The sequence below is a fragment of the Chiloscyllium punctatum genome, chromosome 16 (assembly GCF_047496795.1).
Source record: "Chiloscyllium punctatum isolate Juve2018m chromosome 16, sChiPun1.3, whole genome shotgun sequence".
Taxonomy (NCBI): Eukaryota; Metazoa; Chordata; class Chondrichthyes; order Orectolobiformes; family Hemiscylliidae; genus Chiloscyllium; species Chiloscyllium punctatum.
Window position 1 is genome coordinate 12,044,653 of NC_092754.1, and position 14,654 is coordinate 12,059,306.

The window sequence follows — 14,654 nt, forward strand, 5'->3', positions numbered from 1 at the left end:
ATTATTTCATATGCACGTGAGACATTTTGACATTAAAACACATTACTGGAGAATACAACACACCAGAAGCTTTGAATGTGAAGGGTTCAGCTGTCTCAAGCCTAATTGAACTCTGTAGTATCCATTCTAATATTCCTCTTTTTATATCTTCCTTTCAGTCTAGCTATGAGACAATGCACATGCATTACCTCACCCAAGTAACTGGGTTATCATTTTGCTAAGAATTCTGAGTCTTCACCTCATCTTGATTGAACTGTCAATGAATTTATTCAACTGGAGACATTTGCAGGGAATAACATCCCTATTCAGGGATTCCCATAACCCTTCAAGGAATCACTATCCATTGCCATAGCTTCCTGTTTTAATGACCAAAACAGATATTTTGCTGTTTTAGACACAGTAGCTGCCAAAAATGAACAAACAAGGGAGTTTGTGGTCTCTCATTAGCAACTATAATACTGTGTAGCTGGAATCCCTTTTACTAGCCAACATTACTAACAGAAACTCACTTAAAGATGAATTAAAAGTAAAATAATTAGCTCTTTCCTTACAAGCAGAAAACTTCTGTATTAGCTCGCTTCTAACCACCACCCAGTATTACTTGCTGGGCCTTGGTTTAGCTCAGTTGGCTGGATGGTTGATTTAAAAAGCAGTGTAATGCCAATAACATGTGCTCAATTCCCATCATCGGTTGAGGTTACCATGACGAGCTCTCCTTCTCAGTCTCTCTCCTTGCCTGAGGTGTGGTGGTCCTCATCTTAACGACGACTAGTTATCTCTCTGTAAATGTCTGTAATGAAAGAGCAGCCCTATGATCTAATAAGACTATAGCAACTTGATATAGATCTTGAAGATATAGATCTGGACATGGGTGAGGTTTGTCATAAAGTCCTGGTACATTCTAAGAAGACTGTATATTTACAAATGGGCGAAACCTCTTCAGACAGGACCAATCTATAACTTTTCAAGCAGTTGTATAATAACCTCAGAAAAACCATCGATAAGGGATTGAAACATTGCAAGACAAGATGAAGGGAACAAATAATTACAGGGCTGAATTTGGACACACAAGGAAAGCAAAGATTTGACGTATGATCCAAAAAGGTACAGCCTAGTTCTAAGTAATGATATTTTTTTCATCTGGTTTAACAGTGTGTTTAATGGCCTCACTTTTTAGATTTTCATCACAGACTGAATGACCTTCTGTGCATTCTGTGGAACCTGTGCCAGTTCTTTAAAAGATTTATCAGATTAGTCCCACTCTCTTACTCTTCCATATAACATGCAAGTTTTTTCTTCTAAGTATTTATCTAAATTATATCTGAAAGTCGCTGTCAATCTACTTCCACACCTACAATTTTGCACCTGGTGGGGTGACTAAATACCCATCTGCCCCCTGGAGTATTTCTGTGAATGATTTTATGCCTGCACCCTCTAGTTGCCAACATTGCAGACAAGAATAGAATAGAATCCCTACAGTGTGGAAACAGACCCTTTGGCGCAACAAGTCCACACAGACCCTCTGAAGAGTATCCCACCCAAACCCATTCGCTATTACTCTACATTTACCCCTGACCAATGCACTTGACCTACACATCCTCGAACACTACGGGCAATGTAGCATGGCCAATTCACCTAACCTGCACATTTTTGGACAAAGAAGATGATGCTTACATATTTTCTCTGATCAAAACCCTTCATTGTTTGAAGCAACCTACCTTAAATCTCCCCATAACCTTCTCTGGAATTCAAAATGATCAGCCAGTTAAAGTAAGAGATTGGGTTAAGTCTGTGGAATGGTAAACAGACAACACCTTCAGGAGTGAAGAGGAGAGAGAGAGACTTTCTTACAAATGTAATTTATGATTATACAGGGCCTTTAATCCAATAAGCATCCTAAAGTATTTTACAGAAGAGGTGTCAGACAAAATTCGACACTAAGCTAAATCAGGAGATATTAGAATGGATAAATTTAAGCTTGGTTAAAGGTGTAGGCTTTGAGGAGCATCTTAAAGGACTTATAGTGTCAGTCTCTATGGGCAACACAGGTTCTAGCTAGCACTTCCCATTTGAAAGCTTTAAATGTACACGCGCATTTTCAGTTGCTCCATTGAACCGTGAAAGATTGAGAGTGTCTCCTCCGCTAGAACACGGGATCTCTGAACAATAAACAACACTGGATTAAAGGAATGGCCGGGATACAGTCCTGCTGTTACTAATTACAGTGAATCCGTACCTCACTGTAATCATGGTACATCAATCAACGCTTTGCTTAAAGGTATCCCTGTAATTGCTCTTGACTTTTTATTTTCCTTTGTCTTTCCTTCCCAGTATTGTAGTGCAATTATTTTATCCTGCTTAATTTCTTTTAAATCAAGAATATTTCTTCAGCAATTACTTATTTCTTAAAGTAGAGCATTTGGGGAGTGAAGCAGGGCTTCTGCAGCATGCTCAGAGAATCCTTCAATACAGGAGCAGATTAGCCTCCGTCTTCCCAGTTGACTAAAAATAGATCTCTTGCTTTCTGCTTTTCATGATCTGTTTTCATTGTGCTAGAAAGTATTCAGCTTCATGGTCATTCATGAAAGCTATAGAGTGAAAATATTTTGAAGTCGTTTAGTTGTCTAAATTCATAGTTTTGCTGGTGTTATCAATTAAATGCTCTTCAGTATTTTAGTGTTATGGGCCTTTGTTCAATTGAGATACTAATATGAATGAGACAGACCACAGTATGATAGTCCTATGGTATTTGCCATCTTGTAGGTATGGCTATTGATGAGATACTCTTCAGTATTTTAGTTAGGTGTTTTGTTTTGTGTTGATGTACTCTTATAAATGAGAAGCCTTTCAGTATTTCAATGCTGTAAGTGGAGCTCTCATTCCTGCTTCTTACAAATAAAAGGATATGATATGACTGAAGGGTCTGTTTCCATGCTGTACATCTCTATGACTCTAAGTTTGACAATGTGAAGATGAACAATTGTTCTTTTTTATTTCAAAAATATACTTTATTCATAAAATTATTTTGTTATCTATACAATTGGTCATGCTATTCTTATGCACACATTGCATTTCTTTATATACAGAGATCGGAATTAATCATTTGTGTATACAAGTCTGTACATTGATCATCCAGGTATTTTGCTGAGGTGTCAGTGGGGCCCAATTTCTGAGTGGGCCCCCTGTTCTTCTTAGGCAGGCAGAACTTACACAGTAGTCTTTCCCCACCGCATCTTGGTGGCAGCTGCCCTACAATTGTATTATTCTTGTTACTAAAGGGAGCTGTGTCCTATTTGTCCTATCTCTTCAAACCCCCTGATTGCTGTAACTAGGTGTTTTCTGAAGGAAAACCTTTTGTTGAAGGAAGTTTAGAGGCTATGATGTTTGTTAATTTCTACCTATTGGTGTCAGGAGAGAGTGCAAAATGACTGACTTGCACCTTTCCTTATCCTTTTGACATCCAGTGTATGTCATCTGAAGTGTGAGGTGGAGGGTAGATGCAAGGCTTTTATGTAAATGAATAAAGAGAAATTGATGGGTGGATGGGCATCAATTGAAAAACTATTACTGATGGATTGTTTTGAATATTTAATGCTGTGGGTTTGTACTATACTGAAATACAATTTTCATTGAGTAAAATCAAATGTACATCTTGTTGAATTTCACAATTGTTGTGGGACATTGTGAGTGCATTCTGGAATGATTTTGTACTTGAGACATTTAGAATACTCTAGAAGGCCTACAGGTAGCTCTTGAATGGCGATTGTGCCCTGTTTGGCCCAGGCTAGATCCTGTTACAGGATCTGCCCCAGCCTCTACATACTCTTTTTAAAAATCAGCCTGTTAAGGTATGACTCTATGACTGTGACTATGACTCTATGTATTGACACACATCTGGACAGGTCAGATTTCAGCCTAGAACTTCTAGTCCAGGGGTAGAGACACTATCCCTTTCAATGTCCATTTATAAGTTTGGAAACAAACATTGAATAATTAAATTTTGTTTGGATTATAAATCGCATGCAAAAAAGCAGCAGTTATTTTCATTGCAAACTTGAACACTGCATCTGTTCTTGGGGATGTTCATTAAACACCCCTCCAGCATCCCCTCGGCAAGATACAAGAAAAATATTATTATCGTGTTAAATGAACTCCCCCTTATCTCTGACCTACAACTTCATTGCAATTTTCTTGTCTCGATTTGAGCTACGTTACTAAATATATTGCTGATCCAGACTGCACTCTCTTCTTCCTGGGCTACGGGCTACTCCTTCTAAGTCTGATTGCAAGTGTCGGAAAATACTGGACGCGTCAGTACTTAGGACAGAAAAGATGCGTAAATGACTTAACAGAAGAATGGGTTGTCAGGGTAGATATGAAGACAATGTTTCCATTGTTGGGAAATCCAAACATAAGGGCCAGAAATGCATGAACCTATTTGAATCAACCTATTGAATCATAAAGAGAAATAAGGAGAATTTTATTTAATTGTAGTGGTTTGAATGCTGCACCTTCTGCCAAGGGGAGTTGTTGAGGCAAATTGCTAAGGTGCTTTTAAAAAGAAACTAGGCCAGCACATGAGATTGAAGTAGATTGAATGAGTATAGACTCTTGTGGAAGAGAAAGATCAACCAGACTAATTGGGCTGCATGACTTGTGTCTGTGCTGTATGTTCTAATTGTGTAACTCATAGTTTCAAAATAGTGAAAAAATAATAATTTGATGCATCAGCTTCCGTTAAAGCTCTTGCTATTGCCTTGTTTCCACTTGGTACATAATCTAGTTTGATATCCCAGCAGGGTTTGGAGAGTGCTGGATTTTCAAGGCTGCTAACTTTCAGGTGAAGTCATAAACTTGTTTATCCTCTTAATTATTTATGAGGGCGCCACCTGCCACCCATTTAAACAAGGGCGTTAAAACTCTATATGCTGAGGAGTTCTCTTGTGATGCAATGGTAGTGTTCCTACCTCTAAACCAAGAGAACAGGGTTCAGTTTCACTTGCTCTGGAGATGTACAATAACATACCTGAACAGGTTAAGTAGAAAAAAGCACTAAGAGAAAAAAGACTCTTGATGTTGGAGGCCCACTTGTGGTGGAGTGGTAGTGTCCTAACGATGGATCATGAGACCTAGATTCATATCACACTTGATCCAGAGGAGTGTATTATCATCTCTGAACAAGTTGATTAGGAAGATAGGTGTTTAAATTAAATACTCAATGTTGAAGGCTCTTGTTTTACACTGGTACTCTGGGCTAGAGGGTCTGGGTTCAAGGAGTTCCTATACGCATCTATCCACCATGACAAAGGCCTCCAACCTCTGTCTTTCTTCCGCTCCCATTGACACCACCAATACCCTTCCATTGACACTCTCATTCATTTGGCTGAACTGGTCCTCATCCTCAATAATTTCTCCTTTGAATCCTCCCACATCCTCCAGACCAAAAGGGTAGCCATGGGCACCCACATGGGCCCCAGTTATGCCTGCCTCTTCATCGGGTACATGGAGCAGTCCATCTCTCGCAGCTACACCAGCCACCATTCATCACCTTTTCCTCCACAACAATGATGACTGTATCGGTGCCATGTCGTGCTCCCACGAGGAGGTTGAACAGTTCATCAACTTTACCAACATATTCCATCCTGACCTTAAGTTCACCTGGACCATTTCAGACACCTCCCTCTACTTCCTGGACCTCTTCATTTCCATTAATGGTGACTGACTCAACACAGACATCTACTACAAATCCACTGACTCCTGGACTATACCTACTCTCACCCTGCCTCCTGTAGAAACACTATCCCTTATTCCCAGTTCTACCACATCTGCTCCCAGGAGGACCAATTCCACCACAGAGCATACCAGATAGCTTCCTTCTTTAGAGACTGCAATTTCCCCTCCCATGTGGTCGATGATGCTCTCCAGCACATCTCATTCACCTCTCGTACCTTTGCCCTGGAATCCCACCCCTCTAACCACAACAAGGACAGAACTCCCCTAGTCCTCAACGTCCACCCCACCAACCTCCGGATACATTGCATTATTGTCCGCCATTTTAGCCACCTGCAAGCAGACTCCACCACCAGGGGTATATTTCCCTCCCCACCCCTATCGGTGTTTCGGAGAGACCATTCCATCCTCAATTCCCTTGTAAGATCCACCAACCCCCTACCAACCCACCATCCCCTCCCGGGACCTCCCCCTGCCACTGCAAGAATTACAAAACCTGCGCCCACACCTCCCCCCGCACTTCTGTCCTATGCCCCAAAGGAGCATTCCACATCAATCAGAGATTTATCTGCAATTCCACACACGTCATCCACTGTATCTGTTGCTCCTAATGTGCTCTCCTCTACATTGTGGAGACAGGACGCCTACTTATGGAACACTTCCAGAGAACATCTCCAGGACACACGCACAAAACAACCCCACCGCCCTGTGGCTGAACACTTTAACTCTCCCTCCTACTCCACCGAGGACATGCAGGTCCTAGGCCTACTCCACCATCAAACCCTTACCATCCAATGCCTGGAGGAAGAACGCCTCATCTTCTGCCTTGGGACCCTCCAACCATATGCGATCAATGTGGATTTCACCAGTTTCCTCATTTCCTCTTCTCCTACCTTATCCCAGATCCAACTCTCCAACTCGGCACAGCTCTCTTGATCTGTCCTACCTGTCCATCTTCATTCCCACCTATCTGCACCACCCTCCTCTCTGACCTATCACCATCATTCCCTACCTTCGTCTACCTATCACACTCTCAGCTACCTTCCCCCTGCCCCCCCTCCTCCCATTTATGTCTCAGCCCCTTGGGCCACTCCCTCGTTCCTGATGATGAGCTTATGCTTGAAACACTGATTCTCCTGCTCCTCGGATGCTGCCTGACCAGCTGTGCTTTTCCAGCACCACACTCTTTGGCCTGGGTTCAAGTCCTACCTTCTCCATTGAGGTGTCATATCTGAGAAGGTCGATTTTTTTTAAAAAACTCTCGATGTGTATTGTGTAACCAGCTGTCCGACAAGTAAAAGTCTTGTTTAAATGCTTTATCGTCATTTAGTTTTCCCATTATTTTGTCTTGTATGGAAGTTCTTATTTAAAAGGTGCTGCAGGCATATGATCTTGAATACAGCCATTGACTAGTTAGTGACAAATCAAGTCATCTTTAAGACGCTGGCAATGTCTGCCTCAGGAAGTGTCAAATAGATCATGGGGAAGGCCTATGGATTTCCCAGTGTGTGCTGGCAATGGCTGCAGCTCTTAATTGGAAGAGAACATTTGCAAAATGTGACTTGCAGCATCTGGTTTACATTTTTGTGTACAGTCCACTTCAACCACGTTAAGTTGATGGGAGTGCATTTCTGTGGGGTCTGGTATCAAATGAGATGGAGCACGTGAAGTTAACGTAGAGAGTAGCCTTGATCTGATTCAAATGGCAGAACATGCATGAGGACCTGATAGCCTTTGTTTTGCACTTCCTAGAGGCCTTTGATTCTGATGAGGCAGCTACCAGGAGGTGTGTAGGAGGGAGCAGCTGATGACTCTTCCTCTTTGTTGTGACTGGCATCTCCTAATAACAGAGATTGGGCACAATGAAAAGTTTAAGCCTGTACCCACACAGAAACACCATCTGCTAATACATTAAGACTCTATGCCAATGACCCACCAGTGTGTATGTAGCCAGAAAGCAAAAAAAAACAGATAATTTTAATCTGCTAACAAAAGGAATGAGTATAATACTCTTTCATGATTGAATCTTTAATGCTTTTTCTTATTTTAATTGGTGATCATGGGTAGCTTTCTGTAATCATATTTTCAATATTCATGTCTCCATTAAATATTTTAAAATTTGATGAAGGAAAGTGTATTTTAGTGCATTATCACATCTTAAGTAGATTCCATTGCATTTTACAACAAAGTCAGAAGCCGCACGATACCAGGTTATAGCCCAACAACTTTATTTGAAATCACAAACTTTCGGAGCACTGCCTCTTCGTACTGACTTCAAATTGTCCTTGATTTCAAATAAACCATTGGACTATAAACTGGTGTCATGCGACTTTTGACCTTGTCCATCCCAGTCGAACCCCCGCACCTCCACATAATGTTTCCAACAATTTAATTCCTTTTGAAGTTGAAGTTAAATAATTTTTATGGCTTTGCTGAAAGCACTGACTGTACTGTCACCAAATTTGATGATGATACAATTTGCTTTCCTATGTATCTTTGTAAGAAGGACCCAAAGTGTCTGGAAAGGGAATTAGTTAGGGTTAAGAGTGGGTAAAAATTTGGTAGATGGAAGAATATGGGAAAATGTGAGTTTGTCCATTTGGGCAGGGAGAATACCCATGAAAGAGGATCGAACACTAGGCCAACATTCCATTTCTTTTTGAATTGTACCACAAGGACAGGCCTTGAAGTGTGGGCAGAAAAGCTGTGACTTAAGACTGTTAGAATCTTGAACAATCAGTAGGGGAATCGGGGTTACAGGGAATGGACAGAAAAGTGGATATGAAGAGGATTGGATCAGCTTTGATCCTATTGAATGGTGCAGCTGGCTTGAGGGGCCAAATGGCCTACTCCTGCTTTTATTCCTTATAGTCTCATTCATGACCAAGCAGGTAAGATGTTGAATTAGCATTCCATCCAAAACGTGGTCTTTCCAACAATGCAGTGCTCCCTCATTACTGCCCAGAAGTGTCCATTGAGGTTAAATGCTGGCAACTTCAAGCTCCTGATTCAGTTTCACTGATTCAGTCAAATTGACCTAATTAAATTAAAATTAGGTGTTAAATCTTCATTGTTTATTTGGTGGTTGATGCAAAAATAATTTTATGGCTAGCAGTGAGCTGTGTTAAAATGTTCATTTGTCTATTTGATGGCAATATTTCCCGCACCTTTCTGCCGATCATTATTTGTACATCTGAATGACTTTGTGCACGCAACATTTCTCTCTAATTGTTTTCCATTGTCTTCACTCATCCTGGAAAGTAGGAAACCCTGCAGGAAACCCAGCAAGTGAGCTATGGCTGTGGAAACGATCAGAGCTAATTTGGATCTTGGTCTCACATAATGTCCCACACGTCACTTCCAGCAGGAGTCTGAATGGGGACCCTGACCATTTTGTTTTCTTCCGTATCCAATTTCAATAGCTCAACTGCAATATTTCTAAGAATGACTTAACTACATAGACTCAGTCATTCATCTCTGTATGTTACTTTGGCCAATATATTTCAGGAGGAGGTGGGAGAGCAATAACATATTCCTTGCAGAATGGCCTGTTCTTTTACATAGAACATAGAACATTTCAGTGCAGTACAGGCCCTTCAGCCCTCGATGTTGTGCCGACCTGTGGTACCAACCTGAAGCCCATCCATCCTACACTATTCCATTTTCACCAATGTGTTTATCCAATGACATTTAAATGCCCCTAAAATTGGTGAGTCTACTGCTGTTGCAGGCAGGGCATTCCACACACCTACCATTCTCTGAGGAAAGAAACCACCTCTGACATCTGTGCTATCTCTATCACCCCTCAATTTAAAGCTATGTCCCCTCGTGCTAGCCATCACCATTGGAGGAAAAGGTGCTCACTGTCCACCCTATCTAACCCTCTGATTATCTTGTATGTCTCAATTAAGTCACCTCTCAATCTTATTCTCTCGAATGAAAACAGCCTCAAGTCCCTCAGCCTTGCCTTGTAAGACCTTCCATCCATACCAGACAACATCCTAGTAAATCACCTCTGAGCCCTTTCCAAAGCTTCCACATCCTTCTTATAATGTGGTGACCAGAACTGTACGCAGCTGCACCAGAGCTTTGTACAACTGTAACATGACCTTGTGGTTCCAAAACCCAATCCCTGTATCAATAAAGCTAAAAAACTGTATGACTTCTTAAAAACCCTAACAACCTGGGTGGCAACCTGGGATCTATGTACATGGACACAGGGTTCTCTCTGCTAATCTACCAAGAATCTTACCATCAGCCCAGTACTCTTTATTTCTGTTGCTCCTTCCAAAGTGAATCACCTCACACTTACCTGTGTTAAACTCCATTTGCCACCTCTCAGCCCAGCTCTGCAGCTTATCTATGTCCCTTTATAACCTGCAACATCCTTCGGCACCATCCACAACTCCACCGACCTTAGTGTCATCTGCAAGTTTACTGACCCATCCTTCTACGCCCTCATCCAGGTCATTTATAAAAATGACAAACAGCAGTGGCCGCAAAACAGATCCTTGCAGCACACCACTAATGACTGAACTCCAGGATGAATATTTCCCATCAATCACCCCTCTCTGTCACCTTTCAGCTAGCCAATTTTTGATCCAAACTGCTAAATCACCCTCAATCCCATGCCTCCATATTTTGTGCAACAGCCTACCATGGGGAACCTTATCAAATGCCTTACTGAAATCCATATACACCACACCAACTGGTTTACCCTCATCCACCTATTTGGCCACCTTCTCAAAAAACTCAGTAAGGTTTGTGAGGCATGACCTACCCTTCACAAAACCGTGTTGACTATCCCAAATTATTCCTTTCAAAATGATTATAAATCCTATCTCTTATAACCCTTTCCAACACTTTACCCACAACCAAAGTAAGGCTCACTGGTCTACAATTACCAGGGTTGTCTCTACTCCCCTTCATGAATGAGGGAACAACATTCGCTATCTTCCAGTCTTCTGGCACTATTCCTGTAGACAATGATGACATAAAGATCAAAGCCAAAGGCTCTGCAATCTCCTCCCTGGCTTCCCAGAGAATCCTAGGATAAATTCAAAGGGAACTTGTGTATTTTCACACTTTCCAGAATTACTAACACCCCCTCCTTGTGAACCTCAATCCCATCTAGTCTAGTAGTCTGTATATCTGTATTCTCCTCAACAACAATGTGTTTATCCAGTGTGACTACCGATTGAAAAATATTCATTTAGCGCTTCTCCAATCTCATCGGACTCCATGCACAAATTCCCACTTCTGTGTTCGAATTGCCCGAATATTACTTTAGTCATTCTTTTATTTCTGATATACCTATAGTAAGCTTTTGGGTTTTCCTTGATCCTATCAGCCAAAAACTTCTCATGCCCCCTCCTGGCTCTTCTTAGCTCTCTCTTTAGGTTTTTCCTGGATAGCTTGTAATTCTCAAGTGCCCTAACTGCGCCTTCACATCTCACCCTAACATAAGCCTCTTCTTCCTCTTGACAAGAGATTTAGTAAACCATGGCTCCCTCGCTCGACCATCTCCTCCCTGTCTGACCGCTAAATGCTTATCAAGGACACGCAGTATCTGTTCCTTGAATAAGCTCCACATTTCAATTGTGCCCATCCCCTGTAGTTTCCTTCTTCATCCTATGTATCCTAAATCTTTCCTAACTGCATCATAATTGCCTTTCTCCAGCTATAACTCTTGCCCTGCAGTATATATTTATCCCTTGCCATCGCTAAAGTAAACATAACCAAATTGTGGTCACTATCACCAAAGTGCTCATCTACATCCAAATCTAACTCCTGGTCAGGTTCATTACTCAGTACCAAATCCAATGTGGCCTCGCCCCTTGTTGGCCTATCTACATACTGTGTTAGGAAACTCTCCTGCACACATTGGACAAAAACTGACCCATCTAAAGTACTCAAACTATAGTATTTCCTGTCATGTTTGGAAAGTTAAAGCTCCCCCATAGCAACTACCCTGTCACTCTCGCTCCTATCGAGGATCATTTTTGCTATCCTATCCTCTACATCTCTGCAATTATTTGGAGGCCTGTAGAAAACTCCTGACAGGGTAACCTCGCCTTTCCAGTTTCTAACCTCAGTAGACAAGTCCTTAAATATCCTTTCTGCCACCGTAATACTGTCCTTGACTAACAATGCCACACCATCCCCTCTTTTTCCATCTTCTCTGTTCTTACTGAAACATCTAAATCCCGGAACCTGCAACAACCATTCCTGTCCCTGCTTTATCCATGTCTCCAAAATGGCCACAACATCAAACTCCCAAGTACCAACCCATGATGCAAGCTCACCCACCTTATTCCGGATGCTCCTGGTGTTGAGGTAGACACACTTCAAACCACCTTCCTGCTTGCCAGTGCTCTCTTGCGACCTTGAAACCATATTTCTAACCTCGTTACTCTTGATCTCCCGGACATTGGAACTAAAATTTAGGTCCCATCCCCCTGCTGTATTTGTTTAAACCCTCCTGAAAAGCATTAGCAAATATTCCCCCCAGGATATTGGTACCCCTATGGGTCAGGTGTCGGCGATCCTGTTGTAGAGGTCCCAACTACCCCAGAATGAGCCCCAATTATCCAGGTATCCGAAACCCTCCCTTCTGCATCATCGCTGTAGTCATGTGTTCAACTCATCTCTCTCCCTATTCCTCACCTTGCTAGTACATGGCACAGGCAACAAACCAAAGATAACAACTCTGTTTGTTCTAGCACTTAACTTCCATTGTAGCTCCTGGAAGTTCTGCCTTAAATCCCCATCCCCTTTTCTACCTATGTCATTAGTACCTATGTGAATCACAACTTGGACTGCTCCCCCTCTCCCTTAAGGACCCCGAAAACACAACCTGAGACATCACAAACCCTGGCACCTGGGAGGCAACACAACAACTGTGAGTCTCTCTCGTTCCCATAGAACCTCCTATCTGCCCCCCTCACTATGGAGTCCCCAAAGATGAATGTTCTGCAAAGATCAATGAGCAACAGGGACAGACTTTGATCGAACAAAGACCACAGAAGACATGAATGCAAAAGTAAAATCCTGCAGATGCTGGAAATCTGACATAAAAGTAGAGAATGTTGGAATGTTCCAGCAGGTCTGCCAGCATTATGAACAGAAACAGTTAACAGCCCAGATTTTCATCTTTTAGATAGGTAGCAGGAGTCCGGGAAATTCGGAATTTCACACAGTCCCTCAGGAGAAACTGGCTGGAGAGATGCACTCCTCGTTGCCAGGGATGGGTGTGAGCTGCAGTTGACCCAGGTCAGAGACAAGGTCAGAGGCAACTACGTTTACAATAGTGATCAAGGGGCCAGAGCTATCGAAGGCTTGGCTGAGAAAGAAATCCATTAGACTGTAGAAATAGCTGAGGCCCATTGTTCTGGCTCTCTGATCTATTTTATCAACCGTACAAATTTAAGATGTTTAAAGTGCTTGCAGTTTCTGAAATTGATACTTTAAAGGGTATGGATGATTGACACTTGTATTGGCCTGTCGTAATAGAACGATCATGAGAGCTACATTTGGGTATAGCTTGGCACGTGTGTTCATGGTAGTATTGGTAGGCAGCATAGCTTGGCATAGGGGGGCATGAAGAGGTCTATTTTAAACTTTATTTCCACCGGGTTCCCTTATTCTGACTACAGTTTATGACGTCACTAAAGTGGCATGAATACCAATTTCTTCGGAAAGCTGGCCCTGCCCCACTAATATAGACACTGGCTATGACATGTCTATCCCTGCAGTGCTCAGGAGTGCTGAGTATAGACTGATGACTCAAACTGATATACACCCTTTCGAGGGCACACTGGGAATGAGGTCATTAGGCTCAGAGTTAAGACCCGACCGGCCTTTTCTCAGACATTCCGACTGAAAATCCAGGCAAAATTCTCAGATCATTGATCGAATGACATGGTATTAATTCTTATTTCTCTCTCCAGATGTTGAGTATTGCTCGCATTTTCTGTTGAAAAGGCATCAAACCTGCTTTACCTTTTCGAAATGTGACTCAATTCAGGCGACAAATTGAATTTGTCAGAAACGGCAGTGACTGAACAACCTAGGCAAATCATCCAACTTTACAATATTGCACATACATTGATCCAAAGATGAAGTTACATATACTCTTCTGAACTTACACCTTTTGACCCATGTGCAAATATTCCATCACTTCCTCAGAGAGTAAGATCTTCTTTCTTTAAGCTTTGCTTTCATAATTATGAACAGTTCCCTAAGTGAGGGAGACTGGAAGAGAAGGTTATTATGTTTCAGTTCTTTTTCCTGACCTCACTGAGGTGACATTTTGAATTTTAAGTTTTCCATTAAGCAATCTGATGCCTATTAATTAAGTTCATTCTCACTAATTGACTATCTGTTGTTTCAGCTCTAACTTTATTTTTTTTAAAATTATGGGAGGTGTGTACTGCTAGTAAGGCCAATGTTTATTGCTGTTCAAATCTTTTTGTCCCTCAACAGCTTCATTGATGTTTACAATGGGATGAGAACTTCTGTTAGCAAATGGAGTCTCTTAAGACCTAAAACATAATTTTCTCTCATGCGCTTAGTACACTGCTAGTTGTACTGTTACTCTTGAAATAAGACAAATTACTCAACAGAGAACATATGGAATGGCTATCACTTGCCCTTTGAAGACTGAAATAAATGCCATCACGAAGCAACTTTTTCAGGCTAAAGTCCCAGGTCAGATTTATTTATAGCAACACGACATACATACGCAAACTGATTGTAAACAGCACAAAACCTTACAATATCAATTAGTTCCGTTCACAAGGAGTTAATGATCACATTTCAGTAGATAGCTTCCAACAATCTAATAGCAACCAAAAGACCTTTTCTGTGTTCCATAGTCCTTCAAGAGGAGAAACACTGGTACAAATGTGATTTCCATTTTGCTC

At 41.7% G+C, this 14,654-nt stretch overlaps 1 protein-coding gene across 5 annotated transcripts in view; it reads left to right on the top strand.

Moving 5' to 3' along the window:
- gpr153 (G protein-coupled receptor 153) overlaps positions 1-14,654 on the top strand; it is a 95,108-nt gene that overhangs the window by 14,987 nt on the left and 65,467 nt on the right. Inside the window, exon 1 of one of the 5 annotated variants that reach the window (XM_072586231.1) lies at positions 2,161-2,278. The exons of the other annotated variants lie outside the window; for them this stretch is intronic. The gene's annotated coding sequence lies outside the window, so the exon portion shown is untranslated. Of the gene's footprint in view, positions 1-2,160; positions 2,279-14,654 lie in introns of those variants that run through there. 5 annotated transcript variants of the gene reach the window in all.